Consider the following 9,494-nt stretch of genomic DNA (forward strand, 5'->3'; position numbering starts at 1 on the left):
TGCGCGTCCGGAGCCTGTGCTCTGCAACGGAAGAGGCCACAACAGTGAGAGGCCCACGTACCGGAAAAAAAAAAAAAAAAAAAAAAGCCACTAATAAAAGCAAAAACCTTGATATATATACATACGCATATAAAAATATGTGCATATATATATTTACCTTGTAGTTCTATCAAAGTGCACTAAACATACTAGAAGGGCAATACATATCTCCCAAAACCTCCCTGTTGAGGATTGTGTCGACAATGAGCATGAAGCAGCTTGCAACAGTGGGAAAGAAAATTGGATTTAGAAGCACAGGCTCCAAGCTTATGTGCTGGCTCTGGGATTCTGGACCAAGAAGTACTTATTTATCTCTTAAACCTATGGTACAATGGGAGAAAATATTGGATGAAGACAGCGGGGGCTCTTGAGTACTCAAAGCTCATTATCTTAGGCCAATGGGTCTCAAAGATTGGAGGGGGGTGGTCACTTTTTATCACAATACACAGGCTTGATCCTTCCCTTCTCTTGCTCATTGATGTACTCTAGGATGGGAAGGCAACAGAGAGAGAGGTATTTGGGAAATGTTCTCCTGCTGAGAACCACTACAGTATTAGACTCTGAGATTATTCAGTGTAGTTACCTCTAACAGCTTTGTGCAGTTGCAGGGAGAAAGCATCTTTCTCCATATCTCATGATTATTCTGATTACTGAGAGCTATTTTTATTCAATAGAACCCAGTAACTGTTTTCTCAAAGTAGAGTTATCAACTCCAGGGGACTGAAGAGATTCATAAGTGTCCCAAGCTCTCTACAGTCTACTTACAAAACCCACCTGGCCAAATTCTAACCATATGGTCATTGCCATCAATGCTTTCCTCCTTATTATGGTCAAATCCTAAAAGTCCTTACATTGACAGGAGTTTGCATAATGCCTAGAAGATAGCACAGTAAACGTTTGCTGCTTCTCCAGTTACGTAGGGGACTGCTCTCTCTGTGATAACTCACGCTAACAATTTGTTATGGTTATATTTATATCTAGCGCAGTAGGAGATACCAGAAGGTGCTTAATAAATGTTTTTGGATTGACTAGAATGACTTGTACATCTTGGTTCTTTTCCAGAACAGTGGAGAAAACCTTCTAATTTAATCCAACTCTGGCTCTTAGTAGCTCAGAGAAAAGTCTCTAATGAAGAGGGAAGAAGATAAAACCTTAGTGAGGTTGTTAACAATTTAGCATTACTGAGTCAGGTGGGAACTTTTAATTTGCTCACTAAAGAGAGCAACATTATCTCCAGGGTATGGAAGAACAAAGCTACTGCTAATAAAAAGCCCTCACGTTTGTTTAGCCCTTTATAGGTTACAGAGTGCTTTCATATCTCTCATCTCACTTGAGCCCCCAGCAACCTTGTCAGGCAGATGTTATTTATCTTAATTTTTTAGAAGCAGAAACTAAGGCTTCGATGGCTTATACAACATGCCCCAAGTCACACAACTAGGAAATGGCAGAGCTAAGAATAATACCAAGGTATTCCTTGTGGAATTAATTATGGCTTTTTCAAGACAAGAAAGAAACTTAACATACAATAGTTTAAGCAGGAAACAAACTTCTGGCTTAGATAGCTGGCAAGGTATAAAAGATATTGTGGTTATCTCCTCAATATCTGTTCTCTTTTCTCTTGGAATCTCCCTTATTTGTTGTTCATTCTCTTCTCTCCCCTTCCATCCCTACTGTGAAGCCCATGTGCTTTGGGGAAAGCTGACCCACCCCTGTTTCAAGAAGAAGAGCTTAGGCTCTAGCTTAAACTAATCAGCATAATCCCACCTCCTGGCCACAGTTATTTGTTCAAGGACACGCATGTGACAATATATGGACCAATGAGAAGCAAGGAGAGGTTTGCTAAGAGTTTCAGGGAAAGAATTTCCTGAATTTAATGAGAAAGTATCTGGAAAGAAATGTCTCCCACCAGATGTGAGGGGAATGGATACAGCTTCCTTTTTACAACTATGTAGAAAACCAGCCTTAGAACACAGATGACAAAGTGGATAGCAAACATGGTCTTTGGTAACATTACTGAAGTACTAGATCAACTATTTCTGAAGCCCAATACACCTCTAGACTTTGCAGTTTCATAAGCCATGAGCTATCTTGGTATACTTCATGGCAAGTAATAGAAAACTCAACTCAAATTAGCATAGACATTAAAGGGCTTCCTGTTACTTGCCTGTTTGCCATGGAGTCTACTAAGGTAACTGAAGGAATGGAAGGAAGAGCTGTAGAAACAAGGACTTCAGGGACTGGAATTCAGATCTCTGCGGCATCAGGACTTTCCCTCTGCATCTTGTACTTTAATTGTCTCATTCTTTTCTACTGAAGACATGCCTGTTCCACTACGTGGCAAGTAAATGATCACCTGCCACTTCAGGGTATCAGAGAGAGTGCTGACAGGAAAAAGAGGCCTTTCAGACTGAGTTATCTGAGGAGTACAAAGAGATTACGTACAAAGATATGGGTAGAAATACCACAAAGGATAATGTAATTCCCCAGGGCTAGAAACAGCCTGGTGGGGATCTGTTACCTCTCCAAAGCCTGAAGGGATGAGGGGAGGTAGCAGTTACTGGAATCAGAGACCAAAAACCTGTGTGAAGAGGGTCATCTGACAGCTGTTGTGCCAAAGGATAAGTCAGATTGCGTCCCAACCTAAATATCCTCCTTCCTGTAGTTATCTGCTGGTGTTTTCCATTGGCTTAACAGACTGGAAGCAGACAAGAGGGAAGCCTGTGGATGAACTCCATACAGGTCAACCCCCTGAGGCAGAGTGGGCTGTAGAAGGGTGGAGGATAGGTTTAGAGGGGCATATGGAAGACATCCAGTACACTAAGGACAGCAGCCTCTGCAGAATGAGAGCATTTCTTTTTCACGTCATCTGAATGTCAACATATAAGTAATCCCTTACTCCCAAGAAATACTCTATAAAGAGTATATTGGGGAGAGGTTTATTATAAAACATAAGTATCACCATGAGTGGGCAGAGTATTTAGATCCTACTTGGTTTTTCACTGACCTGTTTAATTTATGACATTAAATACAAGGCTAGGGCTATCATAAAGCAACTCAGATCAATGTAACAGTGTTATGATGGCAATCACATTACTTAGTAGTAGTACTACTAGATTAGAGCATTATTTTTATTACTGTTAAAACAATGTATTACTATTACTAAATTATAGCTTAATGGTTAGAAGTAGGACCTTTGCTCGTAACAGCAAAACTGAAAACGACCTAAATTTTCTTGTTATGTTCTCACAGTGGAGTATTAATCAGGAATGAAAATAAAGTGACAACAAAATTTTAGTAACACAGAAAATCCTAGAAGATAACATAGATTATTAAAATCTTTTTATAAGAATAAAAAATAAGTAAAACAAACAATGTATGTGATAAAACACGTCTTCCCCTAAAGTAGTGATAGAAACAAAATTCAAGAGGGTAGGTGTCTAAGGGGGAAGAAAGGGGATGGGATAAGAATGGAGAACACAGGAAGATGTAAGTTATTTGTTGTTAGCTTAGGTGGTAGATTCACGGATGTTTATTTTATTAGTACAGATAAATAAATGAAAATAAATAAATGAATAACAGGGCTCTGCACTGGACCAGTGATGACATACCGGGGATCATGTTTAATCCAACACTCTCTTCACCAAGAATAATGTTCATAACAGCTTTATTTGTAATAAAGAAAACCTGAAAATAAACCAAACTTCCAACCCAAATAACACCAAGTAAAGTGGTGAGTGGTAGGGACTTCCCTGGTGGTGCAGTGGTTGGGAGTCTGCCTGCCAATGCAGGGGACACAGGTTCGAGCCCTGGTCTGGGAGGATCCCATATGCCATGGAGCAACTAAGCCCACGAGCTACAACTACTGAGCCTGTGTGCCACAACTACTGAAGCCCACGCGCCTAGAGCCCATGCTCCTCAACAAGAGAAGAAGCCACCACAATGAGAAGTCCACTTGCCACAACAAAGAGTAGCCCCCACTCACCGCAACTAGAGAAAGCCTGTGCACAGCAACAAAGACCAAACGCAGCCAAAAAAAAAAAAAAACGTGGTGAATGGTTAAATAAAATCTGGTACGTCTACACACTGGAATACTACTCAGCAAAAAAAGGGGGAAAAACTAGTGGTAAACACAATAACCTGGATGGATATGAAGGGCGTTGTGCTTAGTGATAAAAGTTAATTTCAAAAGGCTATTTACTGAATGACTCCATTTAATAAAATTCTCGAAATGACAAAATTATAGACATGGAGAACAAAGTGGTTGCCAGAAGCATGACAAGGTGGGGATAGGAATATTAATGGGTAGCACTAGGGAGTTTCTTTGTAGTCATGAACAGTTCTGTATCTTGAATGTGGTGATGGTTACACAAATATACATATGGAATAAAATTGCACAGAACTACACACACACACACACACACACACACACACACACAAATGGAATATTATAAAGATACAGTATTCCAAGTATGTTGGTACAGACACATGAATGGAAAAAAAGATCAATGGAATGGAAAAGAGATCAGTTATGGATCCAAAATATTGAAATATATGTTTTCTATAGATATTTCAAATCAGTGACAAAAAAGATGGATTATTCAATAAAAATTGTTCTAAATAGATCAAAGATATATATAAGTAGAAAAAAAAGCAAAATAATTGAATTGTGAAGAGAAAGTATGAGATAATTTTTCTTTTTTTTTTTAATTAATAAATTTATTTCTTTTTGGCTGTGTTGGGTCTTCATTGTGGTGTGTGGGCTTCTCACTGCAGTAGCTTCTCTTGTTGCAGAGCACCGGCTTTAGGCACGTGGGCTTCAGTAGTTGTGGCTCGCGGGCTCTAGAGCACAGGCTCAGTAGTTGTGGCTCATGGGCTTAGTTGCTCCGTGGCATGTGGGATCTTCCTGGACCAGGGCTCGAACCTCTGTCCCTTGCATTGGCAGGTGGATTCTTAACCACTGCACCACCAGGGAAGTCCCAATATGAGATAATTTTTCTTAAATAATCAAGGAGAAACTCCAAAAACATGAAGTAAAATATTTACATAGATGACTACATAAAAATTAAAAATAACACACAGTAAATAATACAATAAACAAAGTCAAAAGATAAATGACAAGCTGGAAAAAATGTTTGCAAGACATATGACAAACAGAAAATTGATTTTCTTGATATATAAAAAGAGCTCTTGCAATAAGAGACAAGCAATATAAAAATGGGAAAAGACAAACAGAAGTTAATAACAATAAGCTAAAAAATGTCTGCAATATATATATAATATGATGTGCAATCTCATTCATAATTTTAAAGATATAAATTAAAATAAAAGACTTTTTAAAAGTTTGATAATAAATTGTATTGGCCAAGGTTTAAGGAGAGAAAAGTGAACTGACATCTTGAAGGCCAGAAACCCTAAACCTTACAGGTAATTATAATTTCATTCATATGTTTATTCATTCAACAACTCACAATACTTAGCATCTACATGCGCCAGACATTTCTTGTACTGAATATGCAGCAGTGAATAAAATAGATAAAAACCCCTGCCCTCATGAAGCTCACATTCATTTTGGGAAGGAATGGACAGGCATGCTGGGAGCAAGTTTTGGGGGAAGAGAGGAGCAAGATGGGAGAGACAGGGGTAAACTTTACCTATTTTTACATCTCTATATATGACTCTCTTCTCTCTCAATTGTCTGGCAATATCCCACGTATCTACTTCAGGGCTCATCTCTAATGAATCCTACTGCCTTCCTGACTACTTCCCACCCACCCCACATTGTAAAAAAATATTTTTAAAAATTATAAAACAGTATATATAATATACTGTTATTTTTTACATTTCCTGCAATGTGTACAATTGTGCCATGGACATATCAGATGTTGGGTAAATGAATAAATGAATTTTTGTCAGAGGCAGCATGTGGAATAGGTAAGCAGTAGAGTTGTTAGGAGAGAAAGCAGATGGCTTGCAGAGAGGGGGCAGGAGAACAGATGACCAGGTTGCTGCTCCTAGATGCAAAATACACCTCATATTAACTGTGTAATAAATGTGAAACATCAGTACTGTGTCAGCAAATATGACATCATTTTTAGTAGGTCATAGTGTAGATAAAAGAAGTAATTAAATACAGTAAAGGCAGTCTAACATGCACATGCATTTTTTTTCACTATATTTCTTTTTTCTTATTTTTTTTTTAATTGACGTACAGTTGATTTACAATGTTGTGTTAGTTTCAGGTGTACGGCAAAGTGATTCAGTTATACGTATATCTATCTACCTATTCTTTTTCAGATTCTTTTCCATTATATGTTATTACAAGATATTGAGTATAGTTCCCTGTGCTATACAGTAGTTCCTTGTGTTTTATCTATTTTATATACAGTAGTTTGTATCTGTTAATCCCAAACTCCTAATTTATCCCTCTGCCCCTTCCCCTTTGGTAATCATAAATTTGTTTTCTATGTCTGTGAGTCTATTTCTACTTTGTAAATAAGTTCATTTGTATAATTTTTTATTTCTTATTTTTTTCCTTTTTTTAGTTGAAGTATAGTTTGTATCATTTTTTTAGATTCCACATATAAGTGTTATCATATGATATTTGTCTTTTTCTATCTGACTTAGTTCACTTAGTGTAATAATCTCTAGGTCCATCCATGTTGCTGCAAATGGCATTATTTCATTCTTTTTTATGGCTGAGTAATATTCCATTTCATATATATATACACCACATCTTCTTTATCTATTCATCTGTCAATGGACATTTAGGTTGCTTCCATGTCTTGGCTATTGTAAATAGTCTGCTATGAACATTGAGGTGCATGTATCTTTTCAAATCAGAATTTTCATCTTTTCCAGATATATGCCCAGGAGTGGGATTGCTGGACCATACGGTAACTCTATTTTCAGTTTTTTAAGGAACATCCATACTGTTCTCCATAGTGGCTTTACCAATTTACATTCCCATCAACAGTGTAGGAGGGTTCCCTTTTCTCCACACCCTCTCCAGCATTTATTTGTATACTTCTTGATGATGACCATTCTGACCAGTGTGAGGTGATACCTCACTGAAGTTTCAATATGCATTTCTCTAATAATTAGTTAAGCTAACATCTTTTCAGCACATGCATTTTTGTTTGTCTATTTGCAAACAAAAGTATTAACAGGTAAGGCTATAAACACAATGAAAATATATTTAATTAATAGCTAAATTAAACTAGTATAGGGTCAAAGAGTTACTTTTTAGGCTCTTCACCACCCTAACTTTAATTAACTAAAAGTTTTTTGAAGTAGAGCCTATTCAGTCTTTAGCATGTCATAAAACACAACATCCTTGCCTCAGCATGTCATAAAAGCCATTTTTTTGTGTATACTTGTAATTCAACATGCAGTAAAGAGAGACTGCAGAACATTCAGGAGTAAAAACTGAGAACAAGTAGAAAAAAAACATAATAAAAAGCCAGGATTGTAATGCTCAAATGACATGGTACTGGGAGCCTTAATGAATGCACTTTTCAAAGGTTACACACCACCAAACTCCCTCTTCACCAACAGGAGGTCAGGGAACTAGAGGAAGTAACACAAAAGGCAGACTTTAGAATAAAGACATGATATAATTCAAGTCAGTGATTCATTATGGAAGAGTTCCTGAGGGTCAAATAACTCATCATCGGTTTTAAGCAGTAAAATATTCCAATTCTTATTTTGGGGAACAAGTACTTGCTCTACCCCCTACTTGGAATCAATATTGTAACAAATAAAAAGTAGTAAGTAAAAAAATATTTTTAAAATATAGGGCTTCCCTGGTGGTGCAGTGGTTGAGAATCTGCCTGCTGATGCAGGGGACACGGGTTCGTGCCCGGGTCCAGGAAGATCCCACATGCCGTGGAGTGGCTGGGCCCGTGAGCCATGGCCACTGAGCCTGTGCATCCGGAGACTGTGCTCCGCAACGGGAGAGGCCACAACAGTGAGAGGCCCGCGTACCGCAAAAAAAAAAAAAAAAAAAATTTTGTTACTGTTGTATTCCTTTGTGTTTCCATGATTATTCTGCTTGCATCTCCTTTGTTAAATCTCTGATCTGGGGAAGGGTGACATTACTGCACAAGAGTTTACAGAATTCTAAAAAACAGAAGGAAATGGTTCTGACCTAAATATTAAGAAATAATCTCTATACTGGTGTACAGACAGAATTATGATTCAGGGATAACAATTCTATGAAATGTAATTAAACACACAATATATATTTTTTTCCTTTAAATGTCCATTGTTACTCTTTAAGTACAATTATAATTCAAGTCCTTTGTGACAAGTGAAATTTATAAAGATTAAAGAGAAAGATAGTATTTTACCACTTGCCACCCTTTCCCTCTCCCTGAAAAGACCAGCATAATGTGTAGCTTTCTCATTTTATCCAGGTGTTCCTTATATCTTGAACATCATGCTTCTCACTGTAGAAAAACAGATTTAGCTGTCATATTTTTATAGGCTACGTAAGAGTCCATAGAACAGAATCACCAACTATTTCAGACTCAGCTAGCTTTTTGAGGGACACTCAGGTTACATTCTGTTTTATTTTGTTGTTCTGCTAATTTGATTTAACCCCAGAAAAATATTTCTTAAAATAGAAAACAAACAAGTAAATTCAGTTAGGGTTAAGGATTAGGATTTAGTGTATAGGTTGGGGTACGGGATATGGTATGGGTTAGGGTGAGGTTACAGGTTTGGATTAGGGTACAGGTTAGGTTTAGGGTTAGGGTACAGGTTAGGGTATTGCTGTGGGTTAGGGTATGGGTTAGAGTTAGGTTAGGTTTAGGGTACAGTTTAGGGCATGGCTACAGCCTAGGGTAGGGGTAGGGTACGCTTTAGGTTTAGGGTATTTATTAAACCTCTCCCACTCTCCAGATCTCATTTAGCTCGTAATGGAATATTATTTGGTGTCCAGCCATGGCGAACACGTTAGACACTAGGATAAAACAAAGAACACACACATTATAAATAAATCACATTAGGCTTTTGTTTTTCACCTGTAGAGTAAAACACTAGTGCTTAGGAAACCTAACGGAGGCAGAAGCAGTAAAGGTTAGTTTTATGGGAATAGCATCACAGATTTTCTGTAGAATACACAGATTTTGACTGGTTAGAAAGTCAAGGAGGAATGCTTTTGTTCTGAAGATATAAACCCTCTTGTAAACTGAGCTGTTATTGGAAGTTAGCAATTTTTTGTTGCTGTTGTATTGCTTTGTGTTTCCAGGATTATTCTGCTTGCATCTCCCTTGTTAAACCTTTGATTTGGGGAAGAGTGCCATTCCTGGAAATGAGTTTATAGAATTCTTCTCAAAAACAGAAGGAAATGGTTCTCACCTAAATATTAAGAAATAATCTCTATACAGGTGTACTAACAGAATTATGATTCAGGGATAACAATTCTATGAAATGTAATTAAACACACAATATAT

At 37.4% G+C, this 9,494-nt stretch overlaps 1 long non-coding RNA gene across 2 annotated transcripts in view; it reads right to left on the bottom strand.

Annotated features, from left to right (window-relative positions):
- LOC114488067 (uncharacterized) overlaps positions 1–9,494 on the bottom strand; it is a 55,605-nt gene that overhangs the window by 23,800 nt on the left and 22,311 nt on the right. Inside the window, exon 4 of one of the 2 annotated variants that reach the window (XR_003683762.2) lies at positions 7,453–7,605. The exons of the other annotated variant lie outside the window; for it this stretch is intronic. This is a non-coding gene — a long non-coding RNA (uncharacterized lncRNA). Of the gene's footprint in view, positions 1–7,452; positions 7,606–9,494 lie in introns of those variants that run through there. 2 annotated transcript variants of the gene reach the window in all.

This window comes from Physeter macrocephalus, chromosome 16 (assembly GCF_002837175.3).
Source record: "Physeter macrocephalus isolate SW-GA chromosome 16, ASM283717v5, whole genome shotgun sequence".
Taxonomy (NCBI): Eukaryota; Metazoa; Chordata; class Mammalia; order Artiodactyla; family Physeteridae; genus Physeter; species Physeter macrocephalus.